At 46.1% G+C, this 26187-nt stretch overlaps 1 protein-coding gene across 5 annotated transcripts in view; it reads right to left on the reverse strand.

Annotated features, from left to right (window-relative positions):
• ANO10 (anoctamin 10) overlaps positions 1 to 26187 on the reverse strand; it is a 217970-nt gene that overhangs the window by 4315 nt on the left and 187468 nt on the right. Inside the window, exon 13 of one of the 5 annotated variants that reach the window (XR_009222230.1) lies at positions 18452 to 18710. The exons of the other annotated variants lie outside the window; for them this stretch is intronic. The gene's annotated coding sequence lies outside the window, so the exon portion shown is untranslated. The remainder of the gene's footprint in view (positions 1 to 18451; positions 18711 to 26187) is intronic. 5 annotated transcript variants of the gene reach the window in all.

Raw genomic sequence — 26187 nt, forward strand, 5'->3', positions numbered from 1 at the left:
GTGGCTCAGCTCTTTGGCTTCTTTGCTTTAGCTACCCTGCCTGGGGGTTGGGGTGGGAGGAAGCAACATTATCCTCTTTAAAATAAATCTGGCTTCTTTGGGGATTCTCAAGCTAAAACCTTATTAAAAATATAAGCAGGATAATAGTGCTGCCTTCTTTCCCACAAAAAGCATCAGAATGAAGAGAAATGGAATCCAACTCATGACTCATTAAAACTCATGCTCCAAATTACTCTTTAAAAAGCACAGACTGATTTTTTGCATCATTATTAGTAATGATTACAATAGGAACCTAATCACTAAGTGTGTTAGCCAAATGCGCAGCTTATCCTGAGAAAGGATGCCTGACTGGACCCCTTTTCCCTGTGGGGAAGTACAGAAACGTGTCCTGAGACCTGCAAATGCTTCCCACGGACCTGGGATGGCCACGGTGGATCCCCCAGACCTCAGACGGCCCCTGCCCTCCCAGGCTTGTAGCCAAGACTCTCCCTGGCTGAGCCCACAAACAGCTTCGGGATCCTTCTATTCAGTGCTCAGGAAATCACAACTAATTGATTACATTATAGCCCAATTTGTAATCTGTTAGCAACTACTCCATTATCCCTTCCCCCAAAAGCAACAACAACCTACAGAAGGACTCTATCTGGGCAGCTCTTGGCTGGAGGACAAAAGAGCCTGTGCATTCATCTCTTCCTGTTTACTGGAGGCCTCACGGCCCGTGCTGGCTCTCTAAGTGCAGAGCTCAGTGGCTGGGCTGTTGGCCTCACGGGCCGGGCTATCCTGTGGCAGCAGCTCATACAGGAACTGGGTTCTCAGGCCAGTTCAGTTCAGCAAAGTTCAGGAAGGGAGCAGGACTGGGAGCCTCCCTCACACACAGTTGTGCCCATGCTCCACGTCCACCCTGGCAACCATGGGCCAGGTCTTCTCTATCCCTCTCTAGAGAGAGAAGCCTAAGCAACCTGTCTGAGGTCAGGTAGTTAAGGCAAAATTAAGCAAGAGTCTGGCCATTCAAGTGAAAAAGGAAAGTAAAGAGCGGGACTTTTGAAGTGCCATAGTTTCACAAAGACTATTTTTGTTTGTTAGATCTAGAGGAAAATTCACCTCAAACAAGCAGTATTCTGAACATATTTTAATATAATGATTAAAAACTCCAGATCTGCCTGGGGCCTGGTGAGGCCATCAGGCTCTCACAGCCCCACAGCAGTGGGTGCAGGGGCAGGCACGCATGGGGCGGCAGGCCCTCGGGCTGTCCTGGGGACAGTTAGATCCACCACCTCTCCCTCTGGAGAGGTCATGTCACTAGAGTCAGGGCAAAATGAAGCAAGAGTCTAGGCAGGCCCGGCGCGCGCAACGGTGAGATGCTGGCGTTCATAAGTTCAATAACTGCGTGAGCTGACCCTGGGGAGGGAAAACGTCAGTTCAATTTAAAGAAAAAGTTTTTTTTAATGTCTACTTCTTAAATAATCTTTTGAGCCCTGTGTTCTCTGCATATTTGGGTTTCAGAGCAAAATTTACAAAAGCAGAAGTTAAAGGCACTTAAAAAAAACTTCAGGTATTTTGAAAACAGAAATTACTTCCAGTAAAGAGCAGGGGGCCTGCGGAAGCCAGAGGCTTGCTTTCCACCCGTCCTCGGGGTCGCACTTATTCTGAGGCTCCTGGGACAGGGAGCCAAGTGCGTCTGATTAGTTACAGTGTCTCTCAAATCTGAGCTGTTCAAGTCACCACATATCTGCTAATGCTCCAGGCCATGCAGTTGCGCAGGGGGCTGAAAGGCACTGAATGCTAACAAAAAGTGACCAAGCAAGACTGATGACAGAGTGACCCATCTCCCTGGGTTGGGGGAGCATTAACAGGTGCAAAAAGCCCTCATCAGAGCTGCCCGTCACCTCCATCCTTTCACACTCCTTGGGTGGGTGCTGATGTTTTCTCCCAGTTACAGGCACCCTAAACGTGATCCTTTCTATTTATCCCAAATCCACAGGAAGTCACTACAATTAGTGTAACAGACCCTTCCCCGGGCACCCTGGGCTTCTGCATGAGGCGGACCCCCTCCATCCAGATTGTTCCCACAAGCTGTGGGATGCAGGCAGGTGTGTCTGGGGCACCAGCCCCACGCTTCATACACGTTCCTCTGCACCAGCTTCACGCGCATCTTGGCTACGTACCTCCCCAGCTCCCCATTTCCTGTATTTCTAATTGTGCTTATACATCAAAACCTCTTCTCCTCCTGCTTTGGTGACATAACTTGTAATGTCTGTTATATTCTATTACCTGTGTATAACTTAAATTAACAGCAACCAAGACTTATATTACATACCAGGCACTGTTCTAAAGTGTACATATATTATTAACTCATTTGCTCCTCATAACCTCCCTATGAGAGACATACCATTATTATCATTTTAAAGAGGGAACTGAGGCACAGGGAGGTTGAGAAACCTGCCCAAGGTCACACAGCTCATAGGAAGTTTGAGCCCAGGCTGTCTGACTCCAAAGCGCTGCTAACCTGCAGGCTGCTCGGCCGTTGCCTGAAGGTGCATCCCGACTCTGCTCCGGTTTTGGACTATTATAACCTCACCCAGCTAGCCACTGGGTTCACCTGTGCTGTGAGATTCAGATGCGGATGGATTACATTTCCTTCCGGTGAGGGTTTGCTGGCATTGTCTGGATTCCTGGTGAGGCTTAAATTTTGTCCTGTCACACATGGCTCAGATTTTCTGCTTCTGCTAAATCTCTAAACCAAGGGGATCTGGCTCTAGAACACACCATATTAACCCCTATTCTGACCTGTAAGCACACAGTTAAGTAAGATTTTTAAAAGTTGCTTAAAACTCCAGAAAGGAAGTTTAAGAGTTAATTTCTTTAAAAAAACACAGAAATCCTTGCTTGTGGTTTGTTTTTTTTTTTTTAAGAAAGGCTTCTAAAGAGCACAAGAACAAGAAAATATGGAAAATGTAGTGGGAAAGTTAGTTGGCAAAATCACAAGCACTCAGACAGCTAAAGCAGGGAGAAGGCTGGGGATGGTGAACTGCAAAGGAGCCTATCCAATGAGGGAAAGTGTCAAGATCGGCAAACCTAAATCCGGCAATGAAGTGCAATTTACTAAACACATAAGGGGAACAGAAATATTCATAAATTATTCAGGAACAAAAAAGGCTAAGAAACACGATGTCTCCCTGATTAGACGAGGAGAGAAAACTGGTAACAGATGTTGCTTAAAAGGCAGCTGAACTGAATGGATGTATTTTGGAAACATCCAGATATGAGTGTGGAGAATAAGAGTGGGCTCTGGAGTGCCTTGCGGACATCACAAAGGGGGACAGCAGAGCAGTGGCCCGAGGCCAGGCCTGGGTGGAAGGTGCCTTAACCCTCCCACTCAGGGGCATGCAACGGTGTGGCCCCACCGTGTAGGACTGGGTCAGAATGCAGACAGAATCTGTAAAATACAAGTGTAATTGGAAATAAAAAGAATCAGTGTCCCTAAGATCAAAAGCAAGCTATGACCAAACATAAGGAAATGAAATAATATAATATATATAAAAACTATGATCAATACTTCTGGAATGACCATCAGCTATGTGCATCACGACCACATAAGTAAGAGAGTGTGACAAAGGGTGAGGAAGACATGGGAAATATGTCCCCAGATGGCAGGACAGAAAAGACAGACGAAGGTGACACCAGTTCTGTGTGAGAAAGGAAAAAAAAGCATTTCGTATTTTGGCAAGTAATCATGTGAAAATAGAATGGTGATCAGTTTGCCCCCAAACCAGAGGACAAATGACTAAGTTTCTTGTAAAAACTGAGTTACTTTTTTAATAGCATCTTTCACTGAAGTAACCAGATCTCTAGGTGTGATGTTATTTTGCAGAGGGAAATGCAGGAGGAAATCCTCCATTAGGTTCTGCTACAATACAGTACTGGGCTGTTTATCAGAAGAGAGAGAGGTCGCCAATGTGATCAGTTATCAGCCCATGATACTGACACATCCAGTGATGTTACCAGGACATTAACCCAGTTGTTCAGATCATCCAGATGACCAAAGCATCTGGTCTGCAGGAGGCATTTCCTGGAGAAGACTTTCACAGCATCACTTACTCAGGAACTAGCCCACTCCTAATCTGAATGTAGGCAGTAGTCTGGGAGGAAGGGTGTGCTGGGGGCTGCAGGATATAACTCCTTTCCTGTCCAGAAGCCCAGGGAGGGAGGTAGTGTTCTTCTCTCAAAGCACCAGTTTGCTGAGGTCAGGAAGCCCCATGGGTAGCACACAGGTCACTAGGGTCCCTAAGGGAGATGAGACCCAGTGACGTTTGTGACCAGCCAAAGCCGAGACGATGATCTGGTCAACCCTCATCTTCAATCTGTGGGTCCAGAGTTGATACTTAGGGACATGCCAGGGCTTGGGGTTTAGCCTGGGGGGGATGTGGACAGGCCAGGGACACAGAGGGATAACGGACACCAAACACAAATGGCTGCTCCAAAGAAAACCCCCACAGGCTCCTTCAGTGAGTCTCCCATCGAAGCCCTGAGTCAGGGAGTGTGGGGGACACGATTTCACTGTGGCGTGAAAGGGAAATCCAGAGAGTTTAGAAAACAAAAGGCTGAGGTAAACAGTCTGCTGAATGAAACGTGGGAGACCGTCCACTGCCCACACCAGGGTTTCAAGCAAAGATTTCTTGAAAATTTAAAATAAATATTTTTCTTAAACATCCAGGGGGAATAACCTTTAATCTAAGAAAACAATGAAAGTCGCCACCGGGAAAGAGAGAGCAGGATGAGTGGGAACGGCTGCCACAGGGCAAGCGGCATTTCTGCCCAGGGAAGCTGCGGCATCCGTGGCGGTCTGGAGCTGCACAGGCGCGAGAAGGGCCCCTGCAGAGGGGGTTCCAGCCTTCAGAAACATCTCGCCCTTCACCAAAGAGAAGAAAGATCCTTGTGAAACACAGGCACAACTTCAGCTCACAGGGAAAGCATAAGCGTTTCCCATCATTTTTAGGATCTTCCCAGGGTAGTGTTGGTTTTTCCCCCGTCTAAACCGTGTATGGCCCTTTCATGAACACAAACAGGCCCTTTCATGAACACAAACATCTATATCCTCCCTTAATGTCCTTTAATATTTCAAAATCAATACTATGGCTAAAACCAAACCAATAATTATAATATTGACTATGATTTTTAAAACTCTATCTTGCCTCAATTGCCCGAGACATCAACATGTACCCATGACCCCCTGGGGCAGTCTTATCCCCCGGCCGATAAGAACTGCTACCCTGGGTGCCCACGGCTGTGAGTGGAATTGCTGGCATCAGCGCCCCTTCTGAAGAGCCTGGATAAAGCTGGAGCCAGGCATGGCTGACTTGATTGTGCTTGATCTTGTTCTCCAAGAAAAACACCGTAAGTGCTGGGCAGGGACTCCAGCCTTCATTCATTCGACATCCCTTTCCCTCAGAACAGCTAATTCCCACTTACTCCCATCTATAAGCCTCATTAAGTAGGATTAATTACTGCTTCTCCCCTACATCTTTCATTTCACGTTAATTTTCTGTCACCTACATCCCCTCCTGGGCGAGTGGCAGCCCTAGAACCAAGGCCGACAGCTGACTACAGCCTGATGGGAATGTCACGGAACACTCCTCACTGCTGTGGCACAGGGTCTTCAGCACATGTAGGCAGCCAGTTAACATTTTCTGAAATCTAGAACTGAAGTGACACAACGCTGTCCCAGTTGGTGACAACAGGCCAAGGAAATCCATGTGGGGTACCCATGGCACTGAACCCCCTGTCTGAGGGACTATCTTTCCCCTACCTTTCCTCCAGGTTAGACATTGTAACAGGTGCAGTTAGTAATTACTGGATGATTTTTAAAGCTCATGCCTATTTTTTAATTGATTAAAAATATTACACAGACATGAAATGCATCCCTCAAGGAGTTCCTAACTATTATAGGAAGACGTCCTTCTCCCTCCCCCTTGCTGGGGACAAGGGGAAATAAACTGTCCCATTGCTCCCTCTGCCTTTGGAGCCCAAGGAACCCTGCCTGAAGATTTGATCCTCTCCAGAAAAATTGTGATTTCAATAATCTGCCTGCTTCTTTGAGCCACTGAGAGTAGGAGACTTGGTCTAGAAAATTTTTGCTTAAGAAAATTTCTTGGAGTTCCTCTGTTTCTGGCTGATGGTAAGTCCCCTTCCTGAAGGCAATATGAGATAAATTACTTAAAAAGAAAAAAAAAAAAAAAAAAGGAGGGAAGAAAGGAAGAAAAAAAAAAAAAGAAAGTAAAGACATCTTGACATCTTAGAGAGTCTTCTGAGCTCTGCGCAGGCAGCCCCTGAGACTTGGTCTGAGAAAGCAAAACTGTTCCTCACAATAGTGGGAAAGGGGACCCTGCTGTGGGCTGGGTCTCTGCAGGTGGCTTGTCCTCATGGAAAGGTTTCTTTTTCTTGGTAGGGATTCAGGCTGCTGCATGGTCTCTGAGATTTGTGCTATCTGAAAGGCATGTACACATATGTGCACGTGTGTACATGTGTGCACATGTGTGTCCAGTTCAGCTGACTATGGTATAAGGAGGTGAGAACAGGCAAGGGACCATGATAGGCTGCCACAGCTGTCTTCCACCTGCCCTGGCCAGTTCCTCAGTCTGGCAACTCTCATGTACCCCTGTACCCTACAGGTGAGGGAAAGGGCGTCCATCCTGAAGAGAGACCCGCCCTGTGAGTAAGGGGTGGGGCTTTCCTAAGGCCAGGGCTGAAGACAGGGGGCTCCACGGGGAGGAGACAGGGCTGACCTTGAGAAGGAAAAGAAGACTAGAACTCGGAGTGCTCTGATGTGGTATCTTCTTCACTGGACTCGGGGAACAGCCATATTTGGCATTTGGCTTTAAGGTTTGTCTTCAGCTATAACCGCCTCTGGTCAGTCCCACACCTGCAGCCTTGTCTCAGGGTGCTGTGGAGAACAAAGGGGCTGAGGCAGGGAGGAGAGTGTGAGGAGAGAAGGGGGGAGCAGCACTGTCAGGACAAGGTGGAGGCTGAGTTTCTAGACGGTGTCTAACAGCAGAGGCCCAACGTGGAGCTGGGCACAGCCTGCGGCTTGGGCTAGGTAAGGAGCAGACATGAGATCCCAGCTCCATCTTTCCCCAGATATTCTAAAGAAAGATCCGTGAGGCGGGAGGCCAGCTTCTGGGGCTACATAAGATATCACTGAACACCGTAAACACACAGCTCCCGGGGGCTGCCACCTCAGGATCTTCAACAGAGAGGGGGAACAGTTCACCGTCTAAGTGGATGGTGCTGCCTGTTCCCCGAGGGGCAGCTGCTCCGCCAGGGCAGTCCACAGACAGCAGAGCAACCTTTTCCTCCCCTGGTCTGCTGGCAGGCATCAGAGCTCTCCTGAGCCCAGCCTGCCCTAGCAGGAGTCCCCCAAGGGCCGCGGTCAGGCCAGGGCTGGGCTGGCCTCCCCAAAGAGAGGCTCCCTGTGATCTGAGAATGTGCTTTACTCACACTCAGGGGGACATCTGTGGGTTCCCAAATTCCCCTTTTTTACTCATAATCCAAAACTGGATGGTAACCTTTCTTAGAGGAACAGGGCATAATGATGTGTGTGCACACACACACGCAGAAATGCCTGCATGAGGGCAGAGCACAGCTCCGTCTGTGAGGAAAAAATGACATTTTTGCAAATGTGTACTCTGTCTTTGAGAACAAACAAATCCAAGACCCTAGTGAGATCAGACACAGAGCCTGGATGAAGAAACTGGAGCATTCGTGGCTGACTCCCCACGTACAGCCTAAGCACACCCCATCGGGTTTCTCCTGAGTGTGCGTGTGCTTAGGGAGACTTGGCCTGTGGTGTCTGTTGCTGCTAGATGGGCTGAGACAGGGTTTTCAGAATTGCAGTGATTACAGACTTTCACTGATATTAATTCTGGAATCAATCAGGGTTAACTGCCTAGTGCATTACATACATGCCCCTCGGCCTTGAAGAGCAAGGCTCCCAGGATGCCAAGATCAAAGTGGTGTCAGGGTGAGGCTCTGGAGATGGCATGTACAAATGCATGGGCTTATCTGTTTCTGACCATATTCCAGAGGCTCTTTGGGGTTTTTTCTAAAATAATGGAAGTATAATAACAGCTAATTTACTATTCTATATCTAACATCACAGGTTCACACTTTGGCCACCAAATGGAAATAGAAAAGTTCTGATTTTTCTTAGGGCCCAAATGCACAGGTGAACTTAGAAGATGTTCTTGGTTCTTTGGGTGAGGCCAGGACTACCAAAGTCAGGTGTGTTATTGAAAAAAAAAAATTGTTTGTGAATTCAGAAAGAGAACAAAAGCTAGGACTAAAGTGTTGTAGTTCTATCTACACATCACATTCAGAAGAGTATGCAAAACTGCAGAAGAAGCAGTAAAATATACTTCACGAGGCTCTTAAAATCACTGCAGAAAAGAAGCTAGTCCCAATACCCTCTTCATTCCAACTCCACCTGGCTCTATTCACTGCTTCTAAGTCTAAAAACGTGGCTGTATTTTATGCTTTGAGAGCAGCAATGGCTTCCTTCTCCTCCCCTCACACACTTTTCAGAAACTGGAAAGTTCTAGAAAGATGGTGTCTAGCCCATGTGATCAGTGCTCTCTTTAGTCTGACCTTGGGAAAAGAGATCTCGGTCACAGTTTAGGTTAAGCTGTAAGCCAGCACAATCTTGCTTAAGCCACATGGCTGCAGACAAAGGTTTCTAACCAAAGTCACGATATCTCCAGCGTCTCAGAACTCTACCGCCTTGTTTTGCTACTTAGAAACACGAGCTGACCCATCTAATAGGTGTGGAATTAAACATGCCTTCAAATATTTAGTTCTTCCTCTACCATTACTGCTGTTTTCTTGTGTGAAGCCAAGAACGGCAGAGAGCACGAGAGACAAGCTGTTTGCTAACAGGGAGTCCCCTGGTAAAAGTCATAAAATATAGATGATTTTTGCCAGTTACCCTGAACGACCTGCAAGTCATTTTGTTAACAGGACATGAAATAAATGTTTTAGAAGCACACGGCCAGGTTTGGTGAAGTGATCCTGTGTCACCTAGCAAAGCCTGTAGCTAATTCACAGTTAATTTACAAGCGAAGCAATGTTTCCATAAGTTGTTTCGGACAAGTCAAACAAACAAGCTTGCAGCTAATAAATAATCATGCAATTGTACCAGGTTGTGGGTATATATTTTTTTTGCCCTTTGAACCAAGCATTCCAAATAAGTACGTGGCAAAGCACACAGATAAATGCTCTTACTTATGTAGGCTTAATTAAAAGGGCATGAGAACTGCTGGAAGGGAAGAGAAAAACACCCACAATGATTAATGAAATAAGCTCAGGGACAAAGCCCCACCATTCTTATTTTCAAAAAGGAACTGGCATCATTATCAAGACTTCCTCATGGGCTAGAAAAGCCAGTCCCTCCCCAGGCATGCACAGTGCAGCAGCCAAATGTCCTGGGCTGGGAGGAAGTGATGGCTGACCACAAGGGAAAACATGTACCAGACGGAAATGGAACAAAACAAAACAGTGGGATGAGTCAGAGCTCAGAGGCCTCAACACAATGACAGGACAACTATTTCCAAACAAAGCCCTCATCAGGGGCAAATGCCCACCACTAATAACGACAGGCATGGAGAGAGGAGCTCCGCCAACAGTTCTCGAGTTCTTGCCCTCCAGGGAATGTTCTTCGTCCTCAGGGAAGTAGAGTCCCATTGACCCCACCCACGGTGTTCAATACCAGGCTAACTATGCTAAGTGCTGTGAAGAACTGGCAGCCCCTGGGAGAGTACAGGAGACACCTGGGCTTCCGGCCATCAGGTTGATACCCCTGTACTGGACCTTGAACCCACCTCTCGGGTCTCCTTTCCCAGTCCTCTCTGCCCCTTCCCTGCCTCCTCCCCCACTGCCCTTTTGCCAGGCTCCTCGGTGCAGGGCTGCTGTGCAGGGAGCTCTGAACAAATCACAGCAGCACACTCTTGGTTCTCACTCCCGACCTCCATGACCAGCACAATGAACTAGCGGCAGGTCTCTAGCTTCAGGGTCATCCTGTTTCCGAGACCCATGGCTTTACATAAACCTGTGAATTACTACCACTCATTGAAGACACACGGTGTGTTACATCTTCCATGAAGCCTCTTCAGCCCACCACAGGCAAACTGGCATGCCCTACCATGTGTTCCTGCTGGGCTATGCCCTGTGCATAAAGGGCCCCTGTATGGGAGCTCACACTATGCTGTCTGCCTTTTGGTATCCCCAGCAGATGGTGGTGGGGCAGGGGTCGGTCACTAGGGTAAGCTCAGCTAGGGCCTCCTGCACTGGGAATGATCAAGGGCTCTGAGATGTGGCACAGAATTGTGGGTGAGCCAAAAGGGGCATGGTGGGGAGGATTTATGCACAGTTCTGTGCTGAGACCAACTGCTTCTGCCCTTTACAGTGACCACGAACACATCCTTGTGGGTCTCTTTTCCCTGAGCTTCAAAATTAGACTCCTCCTCTGCCATCAAAACCCCATTCCCTCTGAGAGGCCAATTCTGCAGCGGGAGGAGAGCAAGGGTGGTGGTTAGGGTACAAACACTATCTCATGGGATGACCTCCTTTACCCAAAGAAGCAAAAGTCCAATTGGCAATTTCAGATGCTCTATGCAGACAGCTTTTCAGTAAAATGAGGTGGACGCTCATGCAGTGAGTCCTAAACCTTGCTGATCAGTAATCAGAATGTATGAGGATCTTTCACAAAATGTTTCCCAGGTCCCACTTGCAATTCTCATTTAGCAGGTTTGGGGAAAGGTCTTTTTTTTCCTCAAACTTTTAATTTTGATATTATTTCAAACTTACAGAAAAACTGCATTCATAATGCAAGGGAGTCTCCAATACCCTCACTCAGATTTACCGACTGCTTCAATTTTGCCCTATTTGCTTTATCATTCTCTTTATATTATTTTTTCTTAACCATTTGAGAGTAAGTTGCAGAGAACACGCCCCTTTTCCCCTAACCACAACAGTGTATATTTCCTAAAAACAAGGCCTTTCTCTTACATAATACAGGAGAATGTTCCCTAAATGATTTTGAAGGGTCAAGTGATGATCAGTTTCCTATTTTATCAAACTTTCCAAATTTTATCAAATTGAGAGTTCAGAAAGTATCAAAAACAGATGGGAGTCCCTAAAGTATTACCAAAGAATGATAAAAACATCAATTGGTTATTCTGAAGAAAAACATATAGTGATGAATGCATGAACTCCCTTTTGTTCATGATACAAAAATTATTTTGATGAACTGGAAATGAACATTACCATATAGAGAAGTATTCACCTGAGCTGAGTTTGGGGATTGTGGCAGGCAGCTTCTAAATGGCCCACAATGATCCCTGCCCTGGTATCCACTCCTTTGTGGAACCCCCTTTCCTAGAGTGTGGGCTGGACTTAGTGACTCACTTCTAGAAGGCAGCAAACATGATGGGATGTCACTCCTGAGATAGGGTTACAAAGAGGCTGTGGCTTCTGTCTCTCAACCGCCGGCTCTGATGGGAGCGCCTGCCCCATTGTGAGCTGCCCTATGAAGGGGACCACGTGGTAAGGAACAGATGTCTCAGCCTCAAGGCCCTGAGGCCTGCCAGCAGCCACGTGTGGGAACCTGGGAGGGACAATGCCTGCAGCCTTGGCTGATGCCTTGATCATAGCCTCAAGAGGTACCTGGGTAAGCTCACTGCAGATGAGAAAGCAAATGTTTGTTTTGGGGTGATTTGTCATCCAGCTATAGATAATATGCAATGGTTAACATGGAACATCACAAAAACTCATTACGTTAAAATAAACCTGATTTCATGGAGCTCTGCTCAGTGAAGGAATAAAGGGCCAAGGGGTCCTGGCCAGAGAGGCAGGAGGTGGGTCACCTCTCTCTCCTCTCCTGATTATTTAACCTCTCTCTCTCAACTAAATTTCCTAATGACCTTAAAAAATATTTTTATTTTTAAAATACATGCATATAGTTTATTTTTATTTATTTATTTATTTATTTTGGAAATAGGAAGATCAACCCTGAGCTAACATCCACGCCAATCCTCCTCTTTTTTTTAATTTTTGCTGAGGAATCCCAGCCCTGAGCTAACATCTATTGCCAATCCTCCTCCTCTTTTTCCCTTTTTCTCCCCAAAGCCCCAGCAGATAGTTGTATGTCATAGTTGCACACCCTTCTAGTTGCTGTATGTGGGACGCCGCCTCAGCATGGCCAGACAAGTGGTGCATCAGTGCGCGCCTGGGATCTGAACCTGGGCCGCCAGCAGCAGAGCGTGCGCACTTAACCGCTAAGCCACAGGGCCGGCCCCTACATGTGCATAGTTTAAAAGAATCAAGCACTACAAAAAAAATTGTGAAGAAAAGATTCGCTCCCAGCTTGGTCCCCCAGTCCTTCATCTTGGAGGCAATTTCTCGTTACATTACCAATTTCATGATCATTCTTTCAGAAGTTTTTTTTTTTCAAATATCAATATAAAATATCTCTAGAATATCTACCTTCTTGTTTTTAATACAAAACATAGTATACCCTGCTCTGCATCTTGCAAACTAATTTAATAAATCTTGGAGATGGTCCCAAATCAAGAATTGTAGAAAGCTCTTTTTCTTTTCAATGGCTGCAAGAATTCTACCGTATGGGCAGGACAATTCATTTAACCTGTCCCTCCAAACCAGGATATTTAGGTTAGGGGTGCATATGTGTGTATCCTTATGAACACGTGAGTACATGTGGGGGATAAATTCCTAGAATTCTCCATAGGCTATTAAACATCCTAGTTTCTCTCACTCAACAAATAGACAAAACGCTCTCCTCTACCCTTTACCCTCACTCTCTCCTCCATTCGACATTCTAGTCCTCTCTTCCCTGTCCAGCCGAACTTGTTGATAGACTCCATCTATCCTGGTTGCCTTCTCACCTCTTGCTCCCCAACCACTCCAAATTGGCTCCTGGCCCTATTAACCCACTGAAATAGCTCCCTCTAAGGTGGCCCCAGAGGGCCATACTGTTAAATCCAAGGGGCACATCCTGGTCCTCATCTGATGCCTTCATAGCCACATCTCACATTTTGCCACTCCCTCCTTCCTGTCACTTCTGCCCTTGACTGTGTGACATGACAACTTACCTGGCCTTCCTGCACTTCCTCCTCGCTATCTGCTCTGCAGGCCCATTCTCTCCTGGCTGGCCCTCAACAGTTGGCATTCCTCAAGGATCAATCCTAGGCCCTCTCTTCTTTTCACTTTAGATCAGCACTGTCCGACAGAACTCTCTGTGGTGATGGGAATGTTTTATTAAGCATTTAAAATGTGGTTAGTGTAACTGAGGAACTGAATTTTTAATTTGAACTAATTTAAATTTCAAGAGCCACAGGTGGCTAGTGGTTACCATGCACAGTGCAGCTCTATGTGCTCTCCCTAAGAGAGAGCACACACACCCGTGGCCTCAGCCACCATCTAAATGCAGAGCACACAAGCATCTTGATTTCCAGCCCAGATTTTCCTCTGAACTCACATAACACTCACATAACCGCTGCCCACTTGACATCTTCCCTTGGATGTTACTAAATTGACAAAACTAAACTCAAGATCATCTTCTGAAGCCAGGCTATCTTCCTACTCAGTTAAGTGTACAGCACAAGAGCATCGGAAACCAAGTTTGGTTGACTTCATCGCCTAATCATTTCTCAAATTTGTCTACTTCTCTACATCTTGACTACTTTCACATGAATCCATCATGGAAACTGGTGAAACAACCTCCTTACTGATCTACTTATATCCTCTCCCGCTACACCCCCCAACCTGGCCTCTATGATGTAACTTAAATGTAAATGTAAAGATGCTCTACCCCATGCTTAAGCCCTGTCAGTGGCTTTCTGTGCTTCTGGGCTAAGGCACAGTCCAACGTGCAAGAGTCAATCTTGCCAGTTCCTGGCCAACTTTCCACGGCCCTCCTCTCCTTCCCTCCAGCCACACTGGTTTTCCTTCTGTCTCCTGCAGTTATCATGGAGGGATTTTATCGTTTCTTTTTGACTCTCTTCCTAGTTTTCAACATCACCTTTCGTAACTCTGGGAAGCAAACAAACAAAAACTCTCCTGTTAGCCACACCATGAAGATTCCCAAAGAGCTGGCTATTGAGTGATGGATGCCATGGAAGCCAAGACCCGCTTATTTGCTTTCTCCCTTATATGTCTCTATACACCTATGTCCCTTCCATATAAAAGCAGAATAGGAAGGGACTGTGCTAATCTGTCTGTCTGCCCTCCTGCTAGCTGGGGAGCAAAGTCAGCTTGAATATTTCCAGTCAGAGGGAGAATGCCCCTCACAAAGAAGACAGCCCCCCACCCTCATTCTGGTCAACTTTGATGATTAGAAAGGTCTTCTTTATATTTTGCCCAATCTGTCCCATTATTCCTTCTGGCCAGTGGTCCTAGATCCCCCTTCTGGAGTCATAATAAAAATGACAACAGTGAGAGCAACTACTATTTACGCAGTGCCTATCACTCTGCCGGCACTGTGCTAACCTAACGACTTCATGAGCCGGACACTACTATCTCCAGTTTGCAACACAAGAACCTAAAACTTATAGAGAGAATAATTTGCCCTCAGTATTATTCTGATTGCCCCTGAATTCTTCAGTCTTTACTGAAATGCAGTGCCTAGAATTTAACATGATACCCCCATCCTTGCCATGCCAAGTGTGGTCCAAGGAGCGGCAGCATCTGCTTAACCTGGGAGCCTGTCAATGCAGAATCTAGGGCTCCACCCTGGACCTGCTCAATCAGAATCTGCATTTTAACAAGATTCCAGGGGATTCACGGGCACTTGAGTGTTTGACAGACACTACTCTCAGGGTGCCCAGAATACAGCTGGAACATTCACTTATTAATTCATTAGACCAACGAACAGTCATAAATACCTACTACTTGTGTCAGGCATTGTGCAGACACCAGGGATTCTCCAAGCCCCTTAACGTAGAGCTTGGGTCCAGAAGCCAGATGCGTAGGGCTGAAGAGCCGGGAAGTGCTAGGCGGGAGTTGGATGGAGAAACAAGGAGGCAGCGCTCAATTCTACTCGGGGCCAGGAAAGGCTGGACAAGCTAGCACTTGATCAAGTATTAATCAAGGGAAGGTGTCTGCTGAGCTGTCACTCAGAGGCTTTCTGAGCAGTGATATTGTAATGCCAAAGAATGAAGGTGGCAGAGAAATCCAGAGAATGAGATTGGGCAGGAGAGGTGGCCAGTGCTGGGCCCAGGAGGCCCCGGGTTCGCGCCCCTTTGCTCTGGACATTATTCCTGCAGCCTCTGGTTACATAAGCTTCTTTGGCAGCCTCGCTTCTAGCTTATTTGTACTTGCAGCCAAGGAGAAAGGCCTGATTTTTTTCACATGTACTTGGTTTGGTCAGATTTTTTTGCCTCTACTTTTGTGATTGATTTTTAAAAAAAATAAATTGCAAGACCTTCAGTTTATCCTGATTAAATTTTAATTCGCCCTTTTTTGGTCTTGGTCATCGAAGCCTGTCATAATTGTTTTTAATTTCTTCATCTGGTGCATTACACCACCTTTTCTTTGCATCTTTATTTTATGTACCTCCCATTGGTGTGCATTCTCCTGACACTCAGAGCTTCTCGCAAACTTTAATCTATCAGAACAAGGTACAGTCCCTTCTACTGCTACTCAGTGCCTTCCCTCCCCACCTGGTCTCTACTTCCTCCTTACTATAAGAGCTCATCTTTCACTCTAGAAGTTGAAAATGCCAGATGCTTTCTAAGTCTCCCCAATAGTTAGGGCATGAACTAGTAACTAAATCCTGGCCAGTGGGGCTTGAAAGTAACTCTGCTGGGGAACTTTTGGGCAAGCTTTTCTTCCCTGATGTATGGAGACTCTGAAGGAAAGCCACCTTTTCTTCTCCCTTGCCTTTGGACATAGGTGTGAAGATATGATGTCTGGAGCTGTGGCATCCATCTTGCGGCCATGGTGAAAGCCAACATACTGAGGATGGCTGGATGGGAAAATAGAAAAAGCCTACCTAGCTCCTTAATGACATCACTAGGCTGTTCCCTCAACTCTTACAGGTCACTTATGGATTTATTGTTATATTAGACTTCATGTTCATTTAATAACTTTTATTCTTTATATGGGAACCGAGAGATATCCTAGGCTACGAAAGTTCCTAAATCTCATTATTCTTATGTTCTCCTGTAAATTACTGGGCATCTTCTCAACTAAATATGTCATATCTGCTGTTTATAATTCTACTTCGTCTGAAGGCTTTGTTTGGACATGTTTTTCTCCCTTAAGTTCTAATTTAAAGTTCTCTTGATTATACTGGCCAATTTTCTGACAAATTCATTCTTCTGGTGTATTTTGTGGTACTACTTTTTATTGGCTGTTATACTCTGATATTTTAGGCCTCATTTAGAAACCCAAATCATGTTCTTTGACATTCCATGCAGCTATTTATTTCCCTTTCTTTTCGGTTAAAAAGTCTTGACCCCTAACATGAGACAGCACTGGGTCCCCCTCTCCGGCACAGTGCTCCAGCATCAGTAGGGAAGCAACCTGAGTGACCTCCCGTGAGCCGAGCTCCCTGGGGCCCGTCTCACTCGGCCCCACAGGATGGCGACCTCAGGCATCCCAGCTCTCTCCCCAAGCACCCCTCAGTCAAGCCCTCACAGGCTCTGGTCTCTGCCACCCCTCCTGCATTTCCAGATCTCTTCCTTTCTCATCTGCCCTTTCCAGTGCAAGGCAATCAGCCTGTCGTCTCAGTCCTCTCCCCAACCCCCACCAAACCCTAATTATTCTGCTCTATACACAAGCCTAGGGACTGAGCTAGTAGAGAAAGAACACTCTAGGAGGAGGGAAAGGTGTGAACACTCACAGGGTATTATAACTGTTTTTTCTATCACACTTCATTTTCACAAGAATCGGGGGAAGTTTAGGGTGACTGGTAGGGCTGATAAGTGTTGGCAGATTTGCTTTCACATCTTGGAAATACGTGCCAAAGAGACAACATCCCTCCTGCTTGGCAGTGCTGGCCTTATATTTGTGTCCTCTGGTCCCGCCCCCAGGTACTGTGGCCCCTTGTGGTCAGCAGCAGGCTTCCTCCGATCTGTCTATGATGTTTTCTTCTTGTCCTAAGGCTTGGCATGCAGCTTCCCTGGAAAAGTCCAGATTTACCTTCTATGGGAACACGCTCCTGTCATAAATACGCCAGTATTCGCTCTGCGTTTTTCTTTTTCCCCTGTGTCAAATTCTTCCACCCTCACCTCTTGACTCTAAGCCTCTTCAGGATATTTGTTTTCCTGGCTTCCTTCTTGAATTTTTTCCATCCTGCACAAGAATGTTTAATCCCCTCTAATATGTGAGAGCCCAGACCTCTTCTAGCAAGAAGATCAGCTAGAATTTATGGAAAACAATTTAAAAAACACCTTACACTTGCATGTAGTTTTCACATCTGACAGGATCATTTCCCCTGCTGGCCAAGACGACCAAGAGGTGCACCTGCGTAAAGCAGCAAGGGCTACTTGGGGGCCAGCCGTGTGGCACCTGAGGGGCACCTGGCCTCCCTTATCTCTAATTCTCGCAATGTTTCCCCGTTACAGATGCAGAAACTGAGCTCACAAAGGTTAGCTCACACGCCTACAGCTAAAAACTTTACATCTTAGAATATAAACCTAGGGCTGCTCGGGTCCAAACCACCGTTCTTCCCAAATCTCTCAATTTCCATATTTTCTGGCATTCAAGGAAAGTATGCTCCTCTGTGGCTTTTCCTAAAAACAGTTGTTTTGATTTCAGGCAACTACGATTTTGCTGCACTTGTTCGCTCTGCTTTGGCTCCTACCCAGTGGAGAAAGGGGCATGAGCCGGGGGAGGGGCTGGGCAGCTCAACTCTCTGATGCAGAGAGAGAAACCATCTGTGTTTCAGGCCCCCAGGACAGTTTTCTAGCAGATTCTCCTGCTTTTCTTTTAGCTTTCTCCTTATATAGATGACAGATTTTGAAAAGCATGTTTTTTAATTTAGATGAAGTGTCATTTATTGATTTGTTCTTTTATGGATTATGCTTTACGAGTTGCATCTAAGAAATCTTTGCCTAATGCAAGTTCACAAAGATTTTATGTTTTTTTCCTAGAAAATTTAGACTTTTAGGTTTTACATTTTGTCTATGAGCCACTTTGCTGTGAAGTGTGTGCCCATGTTCATTTTTTTGCGTATGAATATCCAATTGTTTCAGCATCGTTTGTTGAAAAGACTAGCCTTTCTCTACTGCACTGTCTTTGCGCTTTGTCAAAAATCAGTAGTACATTCTGGTGTCTGTCTCTCTCTCTCATACTATTGGTTTTCTTCAAATATCTGATGCTCCTTGGTGGTTTCTTCACATTTTTGAAAGCAAGACTAGGTGATTCTTGGTGGTCTACTCACATTTGGGAAGAAAAACCAGGTGACAACGATGGGGAGCTTCCAGGGCTCTCCCCTCTCCTTGTCCTCCCTCTGAATGGCAGGGGGGTAGTCTCTGTAGCAGACTGCAGATGCCAACGAGCCTGTTTCTCTGTAGGGTGTGTGTGCAGGCAGCAGGCAGGTGATCTGCAGGCGGCGTGAGGAGCCACAGCAGAAAAGCCCCAGCTGCACAGGTTTAGCATCTTCCATCCCTGGGTACCATGGCCTTTCCTGTGTCCTCTCCCTATGGGTCGTGGAAGCCCAGAGTAACGTGGAGATCCTTCACCGTTCCAAAGCTTCTCCCATAGCCCCCACCCCAATTTTCTCCCATTGGGGAAGTAGAACTCCTTTGATGAGCCCCCCGATGCTGGCCTGCTCCTGGTTCCCTTCCCACCAGAATGCCCTCAGCTTGGAGCCGCTCTCATCCCCAGCAGTGGGCTGTGTCTGTAGGGGCTGCAGCTTCCCTGCCATAGTTCTCTGCCAACCTTTCCCATTCTGCTTTCTATTTTACAGAAATTTCTCAATCTTTTTTGGTTAGCTGAAGGTACTCTTTCTCGTTTTCCAACATTTTTACTGGATTTATGCTTTTCTTATATTTTTCCTTTTGTTTAAATTTGGTTTTGGGAGGAAGCAGAAGTAAAAGGGAGATGTTCAAGCTAGGAATCCTATTAGATGGCAATAAGTGTTAGGGACATGTGAACTCACTTTCCCACAGCATGTCCACTAGGTCATCCCCAGAGACAGAAAGCAGAACTGGAGAGATTGCCAGGCCAACCAGTGATACTACATATAGTAAGCTGGCTGGCTGGAAGCTTGGGAAAGTCCTGAGCCTTTGTGGTCTCATTCCCCATCTGTAAAACACCACATCTTTAAAAGATTTCTTCTGGCAGTGAGCTACCAGGGGTCCGTGTAAGGGAGACAGCCAGAGCACAGCAGGCTAGATGAAGAGCAGGGATGCTAAGCCACAAGTCGAGCATCACACACTTTGTCAAGAATCAAGCCCAGGGCCGGCCCCGTGGCTTAGCGGTTAAGTGCGTGCGCTCCGCTACTGGCAGCCCGGGTTCGGATCCTGGGCATGTACAGACGCACCGCTTCTCCGGCCATGCTGAGGCCACGTCCCACATACAGCAACTAGAAGGATGTGCAACTATGACATGCAGCTATCTACTGGGGCTTTGGGGGAAAAAAAAGGAGGAAGATTGGCAACAGATGTTAGCTCAGAGCCGGTCTTCCTCAGCAAAAAGAGGAGGATTAGCACGGATGTTAACTCAGGGCTGATCTTCCTCACAAAAAAAAAAAAAGAATCAAGCCCATAGTCCGTCACGCCAAGAACATTTTATCTTTTCCTTAATCATGTTGCACAATGGACTTGAGTCTGCCTCTGTTTTCTGGAAGAAAAGTACACATGTGCATGTATTTCTAATATCTAGTCAGTACTTAGCAGTACCAGGTTTTTTAAAACTATATTGAGGGACTTTGTTTTGTCCTTAAAAGCATCAATCATCTTGGTCCCACAGTTTTTTTTAGTTTCCATAGTATTTTTTTTCCTGAGTAAGACAGGCTGGCCACACCACTTATGGAGGAACTGCTAGAGTGAAGTACCAGGAACCAGCATCATCAAACACGCACTTTCCATCACGTAATCAATCATTCATGATCCGAAGGAGAACAGAGTTTCATTTAAAAAAATAAAATAAAAACTCCAAAATTTCAGGTTCCCTTCTAGGTTGAAGTTCTATTATTAAATCACTTTGCATAAAAATACATTAAATTTTAATAAACGAAAAAAATCAAACACAAAAATATCCCACAAATGCACTTAAAGACTCACTTCTTTTGTTAATGGGTTTCTTGTGTTTACGGTATTAGACTCTCTTGTTAATTTTGATCTGGCTGTTTACACACATTTTTAATTTGTTCAACCATTTCACAGACCAGTAGTTTCATGGTTCAATTTGTTTCAGACAAAACGGAGTGTTACAAAATATCCCAGACTATTTTCAGGTTGGAAAAATTAATGAATTGAAATTGGGACAATTCTGCATGATTGCTTTTTTTTGTTCTAGTTACAGAACGGAGTCCTTTCCATAAATATAAAAATGTTTGGTACTAACAAAGTAGATATAATAAATGCAAATATCTTCCTACATTTCCTAATCCTCCCCTTGCATTCATTCTCTGAAGTGTCCAAAAGCCATCACATTTTTAGATGCAGGTTTAACTGATGTTGACTCTGTGTCAGTCAGTGCCAGGCCTGCTATCCTCCTTAGCCTATGCAGTCGCTCCGAGAAGCACCCCTGTTTTACAGAGGAGGTCACTGTGTGCAGGATGAAAGCAGGTGCTGTGGCACAGAGAGTCTCAAACACCACCCGGTAGGCTTTCCCCTCAGCTCAGTGGCCGCACCTCCTGGGAACAAGAGATGGCTCCCTGGTGTACCTGCTCATGTGCTGGTTTTCCTTAAGGCAAATGAACACTAACAAAAAAATTTACTTCTCATAAATCTATGAAGTATTACTCTTCCCATTAAAAATTATAAAATATTTCACAAAGACACGGAGTTGGAGAGAATACATAATACCAACTCCCCAGCCTCTTTAAGAAATGAACATTGCTAATACAATGGATTCTGCCTTGGCAGCCCCTCTGGATCTCATCTTCCACTCTCCACCCCCAGAGGGGACGACTCCCCTGGGTTTGGTATTTATCATTCCGATGTGGTTCCTCCCCCAGATGTATTATACCTAAGTGTATGCAAAGTATTACTTTGCGTGTTTTAAAAGTTCATGTTAGCAGAAGAGTTGCCTCCAGGGGGCTCCTGTGTGAACTGGTTACCCATGTGCTTGGGTGGCTACCTCCCCCAGCAGCCCTCACCCAGTGTGCTGCAGAAACGTCATCCCTGTGCTGGAGGCTGAGGGAGTCCTGGTCCTGTCCAAGGCCATCCTCTCCACCTGCACTCTCGGTCCTACAGCGGCCCCATGCCTGGCCCTGTCAACACGGCACCACACCCCACCAGCACCACTGGGGATTATTAGCCAGCCCAAAGGTGAGTGCTGAGATGGAAGAAGTTGACTACAGTTACACGTCTTCTCTTCAAGCTAATTTAAAAACACACACCTTGGTGTCCTCATTGAAGATAATTAGACAACTGACATCTCAAGTGGGACAAAAGTGCTCTATAACAAATCAGCATATTACTAAGACCTCATCTGCAGTCTACTGAGGATTTCAGCTCTGCTCCAGGCAAATTAGAAGGACATCTTACCAGCAAGCATCATGCCATGGCTGATATTCGTTTTGTCTTAAGGCAAACTGCAACCTTCCTCACCAACCCAGGATTAAACATGCCTCCTCTGTCCTCCCCCCACAGTTCTGCTAAGCCTCTAATTCATCCTGCTCAGTGTTCAAGCCAGTTGTTGGCATACTTCTTCCTCTACTCGCTGGCCCCAGCCCTGAACACTGGACCTTGCAAACACTGAGTGCTCAATGCAGGTGGAACCCTGCACAAAGTAGAGCCACAGTTCTCAAACTGTGCACAGAGGCACCCCAGAGCACTACAGTGAACCCACGGGGGTGCCGCAAGATATTTTAAATTTTTAAGAGAAACACAGCAACGGTTAGCAGATGTCAGACAAGAGCCCACGAAGGTTAGTCTTCCTTCACACCTGGTGCTTTCCATCTAATACCTAGTGAGATGAGCCTCACTGAGTGAAATGGTTTTGGCTGGGGGAGCAGAAAAAAGGTCATCTGGGCACACGGGGAGCTTGGGGCAGGGCTGGGCCTGTGTGGGTGCAACAGCAAGATGCCTAGGGCAGCACAAGAGGCTGGGCTGCTCCAGGAGTGTGGGAAAGGGAGAGGGAGATGTGGCCTATCACCAAAGAAGGCTGGAGTGGGGGTTGTGTGGAGCCAATAAATGAGAATACCCTGTGCTCCAGAAGATGTGAAAAGGCATTTTTCCTGTACTGCACACCCCCGATCCTATTCCAACCCCAAGGTAAACCGCATAGTAATATTTTAGATTAGCCATACTTTGTTTTAAAAAGGCTTGCTCAGCTTGCCTATAAACGTAACTACAAATGATCACCCTCTCCCTATGAGAAAATGGGTTCTACATTCCAAACAATTGGCTTATAATAGAATCTTTCAATTTAATAAACATTCACTGAGTGCCTGTGGTGGGCACACCCTAGGGTATATTCTAGGGTCCACCTCCACCCACAATGATTCTCATCTCCTGGGATCCATGCCTTGGACAATCCCCTCCCCTTGAGTGTGAGTGGAAGCTGAGACTTGCTTCTAATCAACAGATTATGGCAAAGGTGATGGGATGTCACTTGCATGACAGTGACACTACATGACAAAGGTGAAGGGATTCTGCAGATATAATTAATGTTCCTAATCAGCTGACTTTAATCAAAAGGGAGATTATCCTGAGTGGGCTGGACTTAATACATCAGAGCCCTTTACAAGAAGGCACAGGCTGTCTCTGAGGTTGGAGACTCCAAGCAGAGAGACACTTCACTGCTGACTTTGAAGAACTAAGTTGCCATGTGGTGAGTGCCCTATGGAGAGGCCTACCCGGGAAGGAACTGTGGGTGGCCTCCAGGAGCTAAGCGTGGTCCCCAGCAGACAGCCAGCAAGAAAATGGGGACCTCACAGTCTTACTGCCACAGGAGATGGATTCTCCTAACAACCACAGAGAACCTGAAGCAGATCTTTCTGCAGTTGAGCCTCTGATGAGGCCAAAGCCCCCACTGACACCTTGACTGCAGAGAAGACCCTGAGCAGAGGAGCCAGTCAAGCTGTGCCCAAGCTCCTGACCCACAGAAACTGCGAGATAATAAATGTGTGTTGTTTTAAACCAGTAAACTTCTTGTCATTGGTTACAGAGCAATAGAAAACTAATACAGTACCCAAGGTAGGAACTATTTATGCTACATTCTTGATGCACTGAGTACACAGAACGGTCAAGCAGAAATTAGCTCCAAACTTTTTATGGTTTTAAATAAGTTAATATTTAGAAAATGTTTCAAATCTGTGCCATAATTTTTATCTGCAAATTGATCTAACACATCCTTTCAATCTTAAGCAAATCCAAATTCCTGTGTGTTGCTTGGCTCTTTTGGAAAACTGTTGCTGGTTTTTCAGGATTTTTTTTTTGTGTGTGTGAGGAGATCAGCCCTGAGCTAACATCCGCCAATCCTCCTCTTTTTCTTCGCTGAGGAAGACGGCCCTGGGCTAACATCGGTGCCCATCTTCCTCCACTTTATATGGGACGCCGCCACAGCATGGCTTACCAAGCAGTGCGTCGGTGCGCGCCCGGGATCCGAACCAGCGAACCCCGGGCCGCCGCAGCGGAGCGCGCGCACCTAACTGCTTGCGCCACCGGGCCGGCCCCTGGTTTTTCAGGATTTTGATGGCTCTAACTTTTAAGAAACTCGACCCTTTGGTGAACTCTAGACACTAGAGTCCCAAGCAATCCCACCTGGAGGAATCCTGGAGGTAAACAGGGTGTTGTATCCTCATTAGAGGGAGGACCTGTGGACTCCTGAAGCAGCTCACAGGGAGGAGGCCAGATATGACGTGAGAACGGCCACTTCAACCCAGGAAGTCCCAATGACGTTCCATGAGCCCACCGCATTGACTTCATGAAGATTCAAAGCTTTCTGTTAATTTATGAGAAACTGGCATACTACTCCTTAACCCTTTTTGATCTGTAGGTTTTTTCCAAAGAACTAGAATTCAACCTAAAATGTATACTTATCATTACCTAATTATCGATAAATTTATCTAATATTGTTAGATTTTCATCAACTACTTTGCCAAAGGTAATTATCTACTTTTTTGGGCCTGAAAAAAAACACCAATTTTCCTGTAATTTACTTCAAGTGGAACAGTAGTTAAGGTAAAATAATTATTTTAGCCATTCTTGAAAGTATATTGTGGAAAACGAGGAAAAAAGAAATCATCACTCCGGAGCAGGGCCCTGTCAGCAGAAAAGCAGGCTAACCAGAGATGTTACCGTGATAAACAGGAACGCATTCAGTTACAGAGATGCAGCCTCAGGGGAGCAGGAAGAATCCCATCTGCCATGGCAACCACTCAGTGCCATCTTCCGGCACCTCCTGAACCGGCCTCTAGGAAGAGACCGGCCCGGGACGGGCTCCTGCTCCTACGTCTGCAGTGTCTTGAGCAGGCTGCAGTTGGTCCATGCTGCGTCAGAGCCCTCACTGCCCAGAAACACGATGGAAACACCAAAAGCATCTGATGTGCAAATACTTTCACTCACCAAATTCAACTTATTTACAAAACATGGGGCTATTTAGTTAAATCTGATCAAGACCACATTTTTAGAGGCAAAGTTTTAAATGTTGTTAGCCAATACTGTAATCTTAGAGGCAAAAAAGGAGCCATCATCACCTGTTTGCTGCTAATTGTGAAACAACCATCACATTGTTATGCTGGTAAGTTATTAGCACATGGAGAACTGTCTCCAGCACACACAGCATAGCTGATAGGAAGGCAGTTATTAATGACACTGATGAATCACGTGCCACCCAATCCACGACTGTCAAAATATGTAGAACACACTCTAACGACAGGTGTGCTGGAAGTCTCTCAAAGAGACTGCTTCTTTTTATCTCTAGTTAACTCACAGAGCTGTACTGTAACCTTTGAAAAAGTTAAAATTAGTTCACAACTCCACAGCAAAAAGATGAAGTGAACTCTAAATTCCATTTACAATATCCCAAATTGTCTCCCCATCTTTGGGAACACAGGCATTTTAAACAATGGTGCCATTGGATCACATGACTGTCATTTGAACACCTAGGGGAGTAGCCCAGTGGGTGTCCCCACCCCACAGTGTGCATGTAGCGTCTCCACGAGAAGAGCTGCCCTATAGCAATGGAGGTTCCTCAGGGATCTCCCAGTCCGAGTCCTCAGTTTAGCAATGAGGGTACAGAAGCAAAGGTTACGAGACTTGCCCAAGCTTGCCTGGCTTCTCCGTGCCCGAGTTCAGACTGGAATCCATGCCTCAGACTCATCAATTCCCAGAATGCTGGTTAAGGTCCCTTCACCCTACGAGGGGAGATTACCAAAATAATTGCAAGTATTCAAACCCCAAATAAAATGTTTCTCTCCCTACCCCACACTTCTGTGAGTCGCAGGTCCAGGGCCTGTTCCTAAGGATCTTTCACTAGGATAACGGTACTGCCTCAAGCAGCAGTGTGCACCACCTTCTTTGGGAGTATGTGTGCAAATAAGGCATCACCGGGTCAAGGAGTACAACGTCACTTTTTCATGCACACTCACCACAAACTCGGTATTAAGAAAACACAGACGAGCCACACTCTGGTTGTGGCCTATTCCAGGACACAGGTATGTAAACCGTGATCACAATGCAGCACAACATGTGCCCACAAGAGACGGCCTCACAGTGGTGGTGACCCATAACGTGAGTCTTAAAAAAGGAGGAGAATGTTTCCAGAGAGATAAGTGGACAAAAGGGAACCAGAGTGAAGAGAAGGTGCAAAGGCAAAAGGAAGCGGTGGTTTAGGAACCGGGCGCAGTTCTACGTGCCCGCAGAGAGGGGCTTGCGCAGGGAGACGAGGCTGGTAACACAGTCATGGTGAGGTGCCAGGGTTTCTCTTAAAGAATGTGGAGATGCTGAAGGATTCTGAGCAGGAGCACAACATGGAGTTATATGTCTATTTGGGAGAACA

Source organism: Diceros bicornis, chromosome 2 (assembly GCF_020826845.1).
Source record: "Diceros bicornis minor isolate mBicDic1 chromosome 2, mDicBic1.mat.cur, whole genome shotgun sequence".
NCBI lineage: Eukaryota > Metazoa > Chordata > Mammalia > Perissodactyla > Rhinocerotidae > Diceros > Diceros bicornis.